General features: G+C 37.0%; 1 long non-coding RNA gene across 1 annotated transcript; it reads right to left on the bottom strand.

Annotated features, from left to right (window-relative positions):
• Nucleotides 1–4,207: 4,207 nt before the first annotated feature.
• LOC149640311 (uncharacterized) lies at nucleotides 4,208–4,535 on the bottom strand. Its single transcript, XR_016372206.1, has 2 exons — nucleotides 4,404–4,535; nucleotides 4,208–4,341 (listed from the first exon to the last, which is right to left on the bottom strand). It is a non-coding gene; the product is annotated as an uncharacterized LOC149640311 (long non-coding RNA).
• Between the last annotated feature and the right edge of the window lie 9,265 nt (nucleotides 4,536–13,800).

Below are 13,800 nucleotides of genomic sequence, written 5' to 3'. Positions count from 1 at the left end.
CTTCCAAGTTCCAGGCTAGGAAATAAGACAGGTTTACAGGTCAAAAACCAGTTTATTAATAGCTTGGACCACTTTTTTTATTCAAAACGTGAGGGTCACTGGTCCCAATGACTAGTTTATTAATTCCTACTTTTATTAAAAATTGATATGGGGGACCTCTTTAATTATTTTCATTTTAACATAAATTTCGACTCCAGGAGTCCAGCTGTGTATACAACCCTAAGCCGAGAGAGATTTTTTTAGAAGAGAGAACGACCACAAGTCCTGGGACCAGTAGAAAAATAAATAGGGGAAGGGTCACTGGTCCCGGGACCAGTTTCATATTTAAGACATCAGGGGTCTCTGGTCCGGAGGACTAGTTCAAAAATAAACTTTATTTCTAAGCCTGCTTCCAACAGCGCCAGAGAAAGTATTAGGACTTGAAATTGGGCCAGTCGCCTTCCTAAACACCAGATTAGGACTATATCATGAGTGAATCATATAATAGCTCCCTATACTATACTAGGGAGCTAGTATAGAGTAATTTCGGTTGAGAGGGGGAGTGAACTGTGTATCCCCTACGTTAGGGGCAACTTTGTACTAGAGAATACTATTTTCCCCCGGAAGGGAAGGGGAGGGGGGTATCACTAAGGTAAGAGATAGAGGGTTATGACGTTGCCCTATATGGGAAAGAAATTACTCTATATGATTCACTCATGACTATATATATATTAAAAAGGTGTGGGGGGACTTACGGAGTTCGAAGGTCTTGGATTCGATCATCAAGCGTCAGGAGCGACCCGAAATTCGGCCTTGGAAGAGGGCCGGCCTGTGAATTCGGACTTGACATCCGGCCAGAGGAAGTATTAGAACTTGCAACAAAGTCAGAGAAAGTAGTAGGGCTTGAAACTCTGCCAGTCGCCTTCCTCAACACCAGATTAGGACTAGGACTGCGTCTATTGGAGTCACTTATTTTTTTCATCCCCACTTTTATGCACTTTTCGAAACGGCATAGTTGGCATTTATTTTTTTCTGTTTTTGTAATTTCACAGTCCCGAGACTCGCGCACGCACACGTACTTTGTATGATTTTCTAAGGCGCGTTTGAAAAAACCTTTACATGCTTCGCAACACATTGCGCTATAAAACTTCCCTTTAGCCGAATCAGCGCAGACGGCGCATACCATATCTTTATTGGGCATTTAGGAGCGGGTATTTAAGAAATACAACAATTTGACGGAGCCAAGAATTAACGCTCCCACACCGTCGACCGCAGTAACAAAATAATTAAGGGAAGGCTGGGGAACGCGACAAGTTGACCCAAAAAATCGGGTGACCGAGAAATAGCGCCATGTAGTATCAGCCCGCGTGACTTTTCCCGCCGTTTTTTTACTTCGGCCTGGGTTAACGTTCCCCTCCGTTTTTTAACAAGACAAAAAATTACATGTATAGCCTATTTTAAACCTAATATCTTTGATATATTCGTACAATATGAAGCCTAATCCTTAATTTAAACAGCCTGCAGCCATATTATATATTAATTAAACCGTTATTTTCGGTTTAAATATGACTTAAAATAGTCTAAAAATCTATCTATAATTTAAAAAACTCGAATAACTAAAATTTAGGTACTCGGAGATGAAGTCATTTCAAGGAATACTCTCCCCCGTAAACTACGGATTTTTAACGCTAGATGGCGAGACCTTCAGGGGGCGTGTACGTTTAATTTGAAATATGTACATCAGCCACCATTGGCCAATTGAGGCACGTGGTACCATAGAGACTAGACTTCAAGGAGTGGAAGGAATGCCTCAACTTGTTGCCCCTTTTTCCTGGTTTTTCCAGGTACAGGGCGACTTCCGCTAAGCAAAATTAAACGGGCCGGAAGCTCTCATGTACCAATTTAGGAGCAACATCATTATTTGCGCTTGTAGAGCGGGGGACCTGCCACTCCTTGGGGTCTAGTCTCTATGGTGGTACAGTCGCCGCAATTAAAAACTTTCTCTCTCGCGACGTCTTGTTTCAACAAAAAGCCGCAAATTATTGATCTGATGCAATTGATAAAAAATAACTTATCGTATATTTTTGTTTTAATAAAGTTTTTACTAAGCATTTTTTCAAACTCGCCACTTTCCATTTCCAACTGCTAAATAGGGGGTTTTGAATGATTGGGATGATTTTAAAGAGAAGGTGAACAGTTGAGCATAGCTCGTCCAGTAAAGAGACTTTGATGTTAACTGCAATGATTTGAATACACGTCTACCACGGAATCAATGTCTTGAGCCATATTCTTATGGATAGAGATATCCTTTAATGTTGCACAAATAAATAGGCCTAGACAAAGCCTAGACTATTATTATTATAAGTGGAATGATTCGATGAAACTTCAAATCTTCCTCCGGCGAAGATATGGCCACGGGTGCGACATTCTGTTCCCCTATGGTTTAAAAATACCGGGGTTGGAGAAAGATTTCTATCTAGATTAGTGGGCGATTCTTGATGTCAGTTTCAACATAAGTCTGCACGAACGTTCGGTTGAAAACGGGGCGTTTCGGAGAGAACCATCTAGAAATTCAATGGCCAACCTATTGCCTCAATATGAAACCCATTGAAACCCGCTTGGCGGAAATAAAGGTTTACTGAAAAGGAGAATACCCACATTCAAAGTATAGCATGGCTCACAAAATGGTACCTACATTTGAGAAAGTGGTTGTGTTCACTGTATTCAGCAAATTGGGGTTCGCCATAAACAAGATGACGAACCTTTCTCAAGGAACACTCATATTTACAATGCGAAATTAGTATTATAATAAAGTTCCACTAGTCTTAGCAGTGTATCCGATGGCATATTATGGTCTTTTTGACAATCAATGGATTTTGCTGAGCTGCACGAAGTATAACATCTTTCAAGGTTAAGTAAGGATGCAGTGCAGAGTGTGTATATCTTTTACTGAGAACAACCCATCCAAAATAACAAGTTAAAAAAGAATTAAAACACTTTGCTAATTACTATCGAACATTTATTCTTAATTATGAACATGCATGGTTCAACTGCTCACCTTCTCTTTAAAATCATCCCAATCATTCAAAACCCCCTATTTAGCAGTTGGAAAGGGAAAGTGGCGAGTTTAAAAAAAAAGCTTTCTAAAAACTTTATTAAAACAACAGTATAAGTAAGTTTTTATCAATTGCATCAGATCAATAATTTGCGGCTTTTGTTGAAACAAGACGTCGCGAGAGAGAAAGTTTTTAATTGCGGCGACTCGTTTAACTGTTCCCGACATCGCGACGACTCGTTTAACTGTTCCCGACATCGCGACGACTCGTTTAACTGTTCCCGACATCGCGACGACTCGTTTAATTGTTCCCGACATCGCGACGACTCGTTTAATTGTTCCCGACATCGCGACGACTCGTTTAATTGTTCCCGATATCGCGACGACCCGTTTAACTGTTCCCGATATCGCGACGACTCGTTTAATTGTTCCCGACATCGCGACAACACCTACGATTTCGCAAAATTTAAATAATTTTTATGCATATGGGATAAAGATTTTTGAACGACGGACATCACCTAAGCAACTCATAAGACACCTAATTTTAGAGCGTTAATATTTTGGGCCAAAATAGCAACCCTAAGAACGTTGGCTATTTAGGCCCAAAAATTGGGTGGATATAATTTTGGGCCTAAATAGCAACGGCCGCGCGGCGACGACAATTTAGGCCCAAAAAGTATAATCGCAGAAAAAATTGGTCCTAAATATCTGCCTTAAGAACGTTGGCTATTTAGGCCCAAAATTATATCTACCCAATTTTTTGGGCCTAAATAGGAAGGGCCGCGCGGCGAAGACTACTTAGGCCTAACTAACTAGCTTGCACCCATCATACTATTTTCGCCTAAAATTTTAGTCGTCGCCGCGCGGCCCTTGCTATTTACGCCCAAAATTGTATGGCTAACATTTTTGGGCCTAAATAGCTGTCTGCATTATAGAGGCTATTTAAGCCCAACATTTGGGCCTAAATAGTAAGACGTTGGAGACCGGCTATTTAGGCCCAAATTTTGGGCTTAAATAGACCGGGACTATTTACGCCCAAAATTTGGGCCTATATAGCCACTTCGAAATAGGCAAGAGATGGCGCTAGAACCCTTAAAAACCCGCGAAATTTGAAACTATTTTTAACGTGAAGAAAATAAAACTTTTTAATATGACTTAAATAATTACCCCTAATCAAAAGTTAGCATTTTATTGAATTTTTTTTATTCCAATTTACAAATTTAATCATGTTTCTAAATCTTGTCTATCTATCAACAATCCAAACACAAAGTGCTAACTGATGGTACAACATGCGAAAGAATACTTCACTTAATAAAGAAAAACATTACATTGTAGTAATATTTAGAAATGCTAAATAATGGATGCAAACCTCTTGGAACTGTTTCTTGGCGAAATTTCCCTCCTGATAAGCTCGAAAAGTAGATTCATACTTTTCAACTTCCGATTTCTTACTCTGAGCAAGAAGAGCTGAAAACTGCTTTCTCTGAAGATCTGGAATTTCGGATTTTACTAAATCCGAAATTCCAGATTTACTATTTCCTCATGGCTATTTTCTACTTCGACGATTAACTTTTCCATATCAGAGCTAATAACCATCAGCTCCTAATAATTAAATTTAATAAAGGAAATAAATTATGCCTTTCAAAACGAAGATCGAAAGATATTACTTGTTTTTCATTCACAAAATAGAGACAAGAATCTTCAAGAGGTGAGTTGGAATCTTTTTCAAGCTCTTCCGCTGAAATTTCCTTTTTAGGGACAAAGACACTAGCTAAGACTGAAAAATACAAGAAAAAAATTAAACAACCATCCAACTAGTTAATTAATTAATTCAACAATTAAAATACATACAATCGCCTTCCTTATTAAAAACCGCCATAATTTCACTTATAGGATTTTTCGTCAAGTAACAAACATTCATTTCAACTTGCCATGGAACTGTAATTAAGTAAAGCTTAATTAATAATTATTTATTGAATTCTAATTAACATTTGAAGCCTTACTCGTTAATGAGACAACATTCCAGACATTTAAACTAGTTTCAGTTGTAGTTACTAAAAGATGAGCGCAGTTTCCAATTCCAAACTTAACTTGGCTACAATAAATTAATTAAAGTATTTAAAATGAATGAAAGTATTAAATTTACAAAGGTTTAATTGAAACTTACGAGATTTTATCCCGTTTAAGATTAGAATTTGGAACTGAAAGAAAAGCTTTCAAGCAAGCGTTATCAGGGATCCATAATAAGGCTGCGTGACTAAAAGAAACAGCCACCACTGAACCATCTTCACTAAAATCTATGGTGCGCCAAAGCGGCCAAAATTCTGATCTTTCAAATTTCGTCTCCCGAAGTACTTCAAACCTAAGCAATCCATAGACCGAACGCTCGACAGAATTCAAACGGCAGCGCTACTCGAGAAGGCTAGGATTCCAAACGTTGTCGACTCGAAACTGCCGTGACTCGAGAGGTTGTTTACTCGAAACAGTTGCGACTCGAGGCGAATTGGAATCCAAACGCTGTAGATTCCAAGCTGTTGCGACTCGAGACGAATTGGAATCCAAACGCTCTAGATTCCAAACAGCCGCGACTCGAGACGAATTGGAATCCAAACGCTGTCGATTCGAAACAGCCGCGACTCGAGACGTATTGGAATCCAAACGCTGTAGATTCCAAACTGTTGCAACTCGAGACGAATTGGAATCCAAGCGCTGTCGATTCGAAACAGCCGCGACTCGAGACGAATTGGAATCCAAACGCTGTCGATTCGAAACAGCCGCGACTCGAGACGAATTGGAATCCTAACGTTGTCGATTCCAAACAGTCGCGACTCGAGGCGAATTAGAATCCAAACGTTGTAGACTCGAGACGACTCGGAAACCAAACGATGTCGGTTCGAGAACTTGTTGATACGAAAAAGTCGCGACTCGAGAGTTTATAGACTCGAAACAGCCGAGATTATAAAACACGGTTTCTCGAAACATTTGAGACTTCAAATCCATAACACTTTAAAAGCTCATGAATAAGATCATAAGTGCTTCCAATTTCTGTACCGAGTTCAAGGCTTACAGAAATTTAGAAAATCTATATCGCAAAAAGGTTAGCTATCTCACTTAAGTCCAAGGCATACATTTTCTGACCATTATACCTTCATTAGTATAGTTTTCCCTCCAATCCACATAGACGCCAATCAGTATTTTTTATCCTCGAATATTTACCCACGAAGTTCTAATCACAAATAGTCAGTTATAAAAAAAATCTTTTCACTGAAGGCTAACCTTCAAGCACATTCAAATCTCCATCTTAGCATTTCAACAATAACAGACCACAAAACAAAGCTGCATTCCCAAGACCAAATTGAAATCAAAATTTTCGCAAACCGTTTTTTCATAATATTCGTCCAGCTGACAATCAATATATACAACAACCCAGTTCAGAAGCTAACTTGTAACTTCTCATTTCTCATATTGGTGGGTGGAACTTAAATTTTCCTTGTTTAAATATAATTATTCCTCTCCATGTGGCGATGTCGTCAGGGAGAGGCACGCTGGACGTGTTTGTGTCACCGCGTTCGCAGTTGGCCAATCGGAGTTTACATCCTCACAATTTCTGTACCGCGCTCGCACTTCGAAAATTCTACTTCATTATGTCATCTATTTCATATCAGTTCCGCTCGCTCCCTTCATCGGCAAACTATCCGCCAAAACTTTCAAAATTTTCCATCTATACCACATACATACCAATGTGCGCATACTGGCTTCTAACAACAGGATCATGCAATAGTCTTTCGTGCATACCACATATACATTAATCTGTATTTATTGACTTCTAACACCACCATCTCCTGCTCTTTAGTCTAAACTACATATACACCAATCTGAAGTTATTGGCGTCTAACAAAACCATTTACTGGTCTTCCATTCATAACAAATAGAAACCATCCTGCAATATTTGTTTCTACTACATTATCATCGTTACTGTTAAGATATACGCGGCGATTAGCAAGGGTTATGAGAAACATGTAGCCTCCCAATAGTGGCGCTTTCACCAAAGATTCTCGCAATTGCGGTTTTTCTAATCGTTTTCTATGAATCAAGCGCTTTATATAGCCTTAATTTACAAAACTTGTGACAAGGGTGTTCTCTTGAAATAAAAAGAACAATAGCGAAGTTTAATATGATTTAGGAATAACGTTTCTTATAGCTACTTAACTTAACTTAAAATACTGACGTTTAAGAGAATTAATGTTAATTACATTTATTTAGATGTTGAATAAAAACTCTTTCTTCCGAACGGCACCGGTCAAAGTTTGTAGAGTAATGAAGATTGCATCTGAAGTCACAACACTATAGGCATTTCATAGTTAACATGAAGCGAATAATTAAATCATGAAAACTCAAATAAAAGTTAGTTTTTATTAACAAAAAGTTAATAAAAATAGAGAAGGGAAGTCGATTTAGGATAACTCTATTTATCCGTAATAACAAGGATGTAATTGATATACCCATTCGGGAATGAAGATTCCCTACAATAGTATTTTTCAGTTTTTGCTATATTCCGATTAATTAAAATTATTGATATCAGTGTTCTATTGATCTAGTACGAAGTTGAAATATTTTTGTAAAAATATTGCATTTTATTTTCAGAAATTGCGTCATAAGATTTTGCTTATCAAACAAACCTTTCTATTTATGGACAAATGTACGTTTAAAATCTCAGGCGATGTGTTTGAAATTTTAGCTAAATTTCAGAAAAATGTTTAAAATTAGCAAAAACTAAATCTCAATTTAGTTTCGGTCTACGTTATAACACATAGCTCAAATCAATTTCAGAACATAGACATGCATTGGATGTGGAAAGATGGGCGTTACCATTACAGAGAATTTAATACGTACTTTTATCCGAGTTATTTTCATTCCGTAAAGATCGTCACAGCTTCTTCGAAACCCGAACAGGAAATAAAAAAAGTATCACAACTTTTTGAAATGGATGGCAATGTAAGCTTAAAAAAATTGGATGACTAATATGAATGATAGAAATATTCCCTTTCAATTTTTAATTTAATTGTAGAGCGTATTTCTCTTGGTGGCTTCCATTTTCATCATTTCTTTTTGTTTGTCGCTAAGAAAATCCGTCCACTTGTATTTGTATAATTCAAAACGACGAAGACCAAAATTACCAAATGTTATCACGAAAATCTTCACTAATTCTTTCGACAATGTCTGGAACTTGATATCAACATTATTCTATGAACGTAAAGTATTGTTATTTAAAAATATTTATAGCCTCTGGAGAGATCAAACGCGATATTTCATCGGTGTATTATTTATAAATTTGAAATTTAGTAGAAACGAGATCTTAGGTTTTTGACAAAGTGGCGTAATCCGGTAATTTAAAACTTTTTAAGCCATTTATGGCGTTATGCAAATAAGTAGAGTTTTTTGGGATTGAATCCCTTCAGTTACTTGAAAGCAAAACGCTTCTTCCTGTTCTTTTTTCGAGAGCTGACTAAGATCTAAACGTAAAAATTTAACATTGAAGCTCATTTCCTCCGAACGTCTCTCACTCCAACAAACAAATTGTTCTATATTACCATGAAATAAGAAAATTACCATTTTGCAAACTAACTTCACAATATTTTTCAGCTTTTCCGAGGAAAAAACACGGCAAACCCTTTGAAGAAATAATTCTGGCAGTTTGGTTATTAGCCTCTACAGTTATCCCGGCATATGTTGGCGCTACCATGCGAGGTCAATTTTCTGAAGTAAACTACATAACCCTGGATAAGTTTACTGATATTTTTGCTAAAGATGGAACTGGACCGAAACTTCAAGGTTATATCACTGACCGATCATTTGAACACGGTTACTACCGGCAATGGGTGAAGATTTATACTATTTAAGTTCTCTCTTTTCCTTTATTTTCAATATTCGCTCATTGGAACAGGTAAAGGAAAAACCCCTTGCTTAAAGGGGTTCGAGATGCGATATTAATTCCTTTTAATAGCAAATGTATTGTGAAATTATCGAACGAAGAGCGTGGCGCCTGCCTCATCAAAGAAGGCGACTTAAAATCAAACATGGAAATGAAATCATTCATAGCGAACTATCGCAACAAATGGATTTACTCCGAGTCAATTCACATTAAAGAAGAACCACCGTACTCTGAATTCAGATACATACCGCTTTCGAGTCAGAAGAACGACACCGCCAAGATGGAACTTCTTCGAAAAGTGTTAGTTCCGCTATTCTCAATTGATTCAGTTTTTTTAAAAATGTATTAACCAATTTTCAGATTGTTATTTAACACGGAACACCGATTCTTTCGCTGGACGAAGCCTCAAACAATCGCGATGTTGAACCTCATTACCTGGAAAAAACCCGAACCGAAAGTGAAGTCGTTAAACTTCAGCACCGTTTCACTGCCTTTCGCATTTTGGGTTAAGGGTATAGTCGTCTCTTGCGTCGTTGTGGGATTGGAGATTTTGTCAGCGTGCATGATGAAAATATGAGAAAAGTAGAAAATTAACCCTAGTACTCTTGTACATTTTCTTTGATGTAGAATGTATACAAACGAAGGTATGTCAGGATACGTTAGGTGCCTATTAACACCAGGCTATCCTCCTAGTTTGCATAACTGTCCGTGAGCATTACGTAGAAGAAACATCCCTAAACTTTAGGTGTATTATTTGTAGTCAGTTTGGTAAGCGTAAACAATATTTTTCAGGTGGAAATCCTATATAATTATTTTTAGATTATTTAATGCAATTGCATGCCGTTAAGAACGTCATCATACTGTTACACTTTGGCAGTAACTATGATAATCAACTACTAATACGAGAAATCATTAATCGAGATGAGAAATTCGTTCCGTCTTTGAAAATAAACGCAACTTGAATTTTAGAAATGAAATTGTTTAACTTGTTATTTTTGGATTCCTATAATTTCATCCCTGTAGATTTAGCAAGGTTTCCCGTTACTTTTGGTATACCCAACGCAGCCAAGGGTATTTTCCACATTTTTTTATGTAATAGATCACAATTTTGATGTTAATAATCAAAACGGAACCAATTTTGTTTTGGAAAGTAATCTGCCTTCTTAAAAAGGCATAGCTCCGAAGATAGTAAAGGTAAATGTTGCATCTTCTTGAACGAACTCAATTATTACTGTAAGAACGACACGGTTTTACTATTCCTAGGATGCATAAAATTTCGTGCATTACTCTTTAAAGTAACGGGTGTAGATCCATTTAATTGCCGCTCAATTACTCTTCCCGGCGTTTGCTCTCATGTATTTTGCATGAATTATCTTAAACCCGATACTATAGGTATCATACCGGTTAATTATTATAGCGAAAATCAGTCCATAGGAGCCATAGAATGTCTGGAGTGGACAGCACACAAACGAAATATATCTATTCAATTTTCCTTTAGAGGGAAAGAAACCAGAATACAAAAAAATAATGTAGACGGTTTTTGTGAGATCAACCAGGAAATATTTAAGTACTGGGGCTGTTTTTATCACGGGTGAAAAATACATTTTTCTTTGAACAGAAACACTCCTTTACACGGAGACCCTGCCCAAACTTTTAACTATAAGATATATTAGAAGCATGAACGTGTTAGCTAAATTAGAATCCCTCAATTATACAGTAAATGTCAAATGGGAATGTGAATGGCAAAAGGAAAAAAACAATGAAACCAGAAATAGTCGAGTTTTTAAAACATAATGCCATAAGGCAAAAAATAGTGAAAAGATTAGACCCCCGTGATGCATTCTTCGGTGGAAGATGTTGCGCAACAAAACTATATCATAAAACAACAGGATCGGAGCGTATTCATTTCGTCGATTTCACCAGTTTATACCCTTTCATCAAAAAAAACCTCCAAGATACCTATAGGACATCCCGAAACAGTATTAGACAACTTTCCTGACATATGTTCGTTTGATGGCCTTCTTTAACGCGACGTATTACAGGCCCGAACCCTAATTCATCCCGTTTTGCCTGCTCGTATTAACGAGAAATTAACATTTCCTTTATGTTACACATGTTGTAAAACCCAGTTTCAAGGTGATTGCGAACATGCTCCAGAACAAAGAGAATTGCGAGGTACATGGGTAGTCGACGAGTTATGTCATGCAGTAGAAAATGGTTGCACAATAACATTAATGTACGAGGCTTGGTCAAACAAAGTGACACAGCACGACCCCAAAACAAGACAGGGAGGACTGTTTAAAGATTATGTTAATAACTTTTTAGAGTATAAAACACTGGCTATTGGCTTCCCTGCAGATTGCCACACTCAAGAAGATAAAGAGAACTATATCAAAAATTTCAAAGACGTGGAGGGTGTAGAATTAGATATCACTAAAGTAGAGAAAAATGAAGATCTCATATGCCTTAACAAATTTATGCTTAACTGTTTTTGGGGTAAATTCGGCCAAAAAACCAGACACACATCTACCGAAATAATCAAAGATCCTTGCCGACTATATGCATTAATACTAAATCCAGACTTGGAGGTCAAAAGTCAATTAACAATCAATGAAAACACAGTACTAGTAAAACATGAAAATATTCTAGAAAACGAGATCATACACAAACATACAAACATAGTTATCGCTTGTTACACAACAGCTATGGCACGATTACATTTATTAAAGCACCTTGAATTAGTCGGTGACCTTTCTTTTTATTTTGACACGAATAGTTTAGTAAACCTCTCACCAGATGGTACGCATTTGCTACACACTGGCGATTATTTGGGGCAACTAAAAAATGAACTAGAACCTTATGGACAAGATTCTTATATTTCCGAATGGCTGAGTGCTGGACCCAATAACTATTCTTTGGACATCCTAGACCCTAATACGGGCGTAAAAACTAATATCATAAAAGTTAAAGGATTTTTCTTAAATTCATTAACTAAAAATTATATAAATTTTGAATAAATGAAGAAACTAATAGGCGTAAACAATGAAGGTGAACCCCTAATGAATTCGGTTCAAGTCCCTATAAGCCCTCAAATAAGACGTCTACAAGATCACACACTGATCATGATCAATCAGACCAAAACATATCAGGTCGTAGTGGATAAAGTTAGAATTCTACCTGCTTATAAAACTGTTACCTACGATTATATTAAATAGAATCAATGACATTTTTTCACGTGAATTACTTGTTTATATTTTTGATACCCAGTATCAGTATTTTGATTAATATTCAAAGTATAATTTTTGGTAGTGCTTGAAGTATCTTTTTCAATAATATTTGCGTATTACAGCTATTAGCATATAACAATATTTTAACGAATACGCAGCGTTTTTAGTAATACCTGTATACTAATTCAACCGTCCACAAAACAAGTATTATTTCTATTTACATAAACAGCTTACTCTATGTTTTCTAGACCCTTGCCCATTAGTTCCTCTTCTTCCACAGTAGCCATTCGATTCTTATTTTTATCTTCCAAATAATCCTCACCATCATTATCGTCATCATTATCCTCATTATTTATACATCTAAGGTTTTAACAGAAGTATTATTTGTACAGGATGCTTGCAGATAGAGCTAGGGTTGCGGGAAACTCACATTGGTGACAAATTCAAGTCCATTTTGGCCCTTTTAATACTTTTCCTAAAGTAAATTGGTGTAGAATATTTCTTTGAATCTAATTGAAACTTTTCAGGGGTTTCGCAATTTGGTTCTAAAGCTACACCATATTCTAAATGTGGTGGTAACTCTATTAAAAAATATAAAATACGATTACTAGACTAGAATGGGATAAGACAACCTAAACAAGAACGTTGAAATTTTTTCGAAAAGATTTTAGGTTAAGGTAACTATGGCTAACTTGGCTAAGTTCCTTGAATAGTTCCAATTACTCAATTACTCACTTAAAATCTTTCTATAATCTACAATTATGTCCATACAAACTTACTGAGTTTGAAGTTCTTCAATATGGGAACCTTAAACACGAATTTGTCGTGCTTGAGACCTTACTTCTTCATGTAACATTGAACTTTGCTTCTCAAGCGAAGCCTGCTTTCCAACGCTATCTTCTAATTCATGAATTAAACGTGCCATCTAGAATTAAGCAAAACAAAGCGTATAGTTGAACTGGCTAGTTAACTCCGTGCTAACGTCCCCTTAGAATAGAAATCGATAGTAGAAAGTTGAGGGTATAGATAATTTTGAATTCGAGTGGTCGCGCCACCCCGCGACCAAATGACCAATATTGAAACTTGTTCTATTTTGTCAATTTTATGTTGATGAGCGCACCTAAGACCACAGAGCTATCTCAGAAGCCTTGGTGTGACGGCACTCGTAGAACCAAAGCGGTAAAAAAACATGGCCGCCGCTCACTGAAGAAACTAAGCCCTGGACGTCTCACCTAGGCACTGACGTCACAACTGAGACACGAGGCGTGGTTCATTCAGGGCAGCTCCTTTCAAGCGTCACGCCCCGACCAATATTGAAATTTTTTTCGACTCAAACCATAACATAAGGGTTATGAGTTGAATTAAGTTTCGGGACTCTCCCGCTAGGGGCGATCATACCAATAGAAGAACGGGGTCCGTTTTAGCTTACAATTTGTTCAGCTCATCCGTGTTCAATGGTCTGAGATATAAACAACCGAAAATATCAACTTACTTCGTGTTGTAGATCATTAATCTTTGAAGTAAGGCCTGTTAAAAAATAGAGGCAGTTACGCTAAATAATTTATAACCTTGAGTAATTAAGAATCTCCGTTTTTGACTTACTTTGG

This window comes from Phalangium opilio, unplaced genomic scaffold (genome assembly GCF_054372755.1).
Source record: "Phalangium opilio isolate 3A_F unplaced genomic scaffold, DU_Popi_V2 ptg000093l_1, whole genome shotgun sequence".
NCBI lineage: Eukaryota > Metazoa > Arthropoda > Arachnida > Opiliones > Phalangiidae > Phalangium > Phalangium opilio.
The sequence above is the reverse complement of the archived record's forward strand: the minus strand, read 5'-3'. Positions and strand labels throughout refer to the sequence as shown.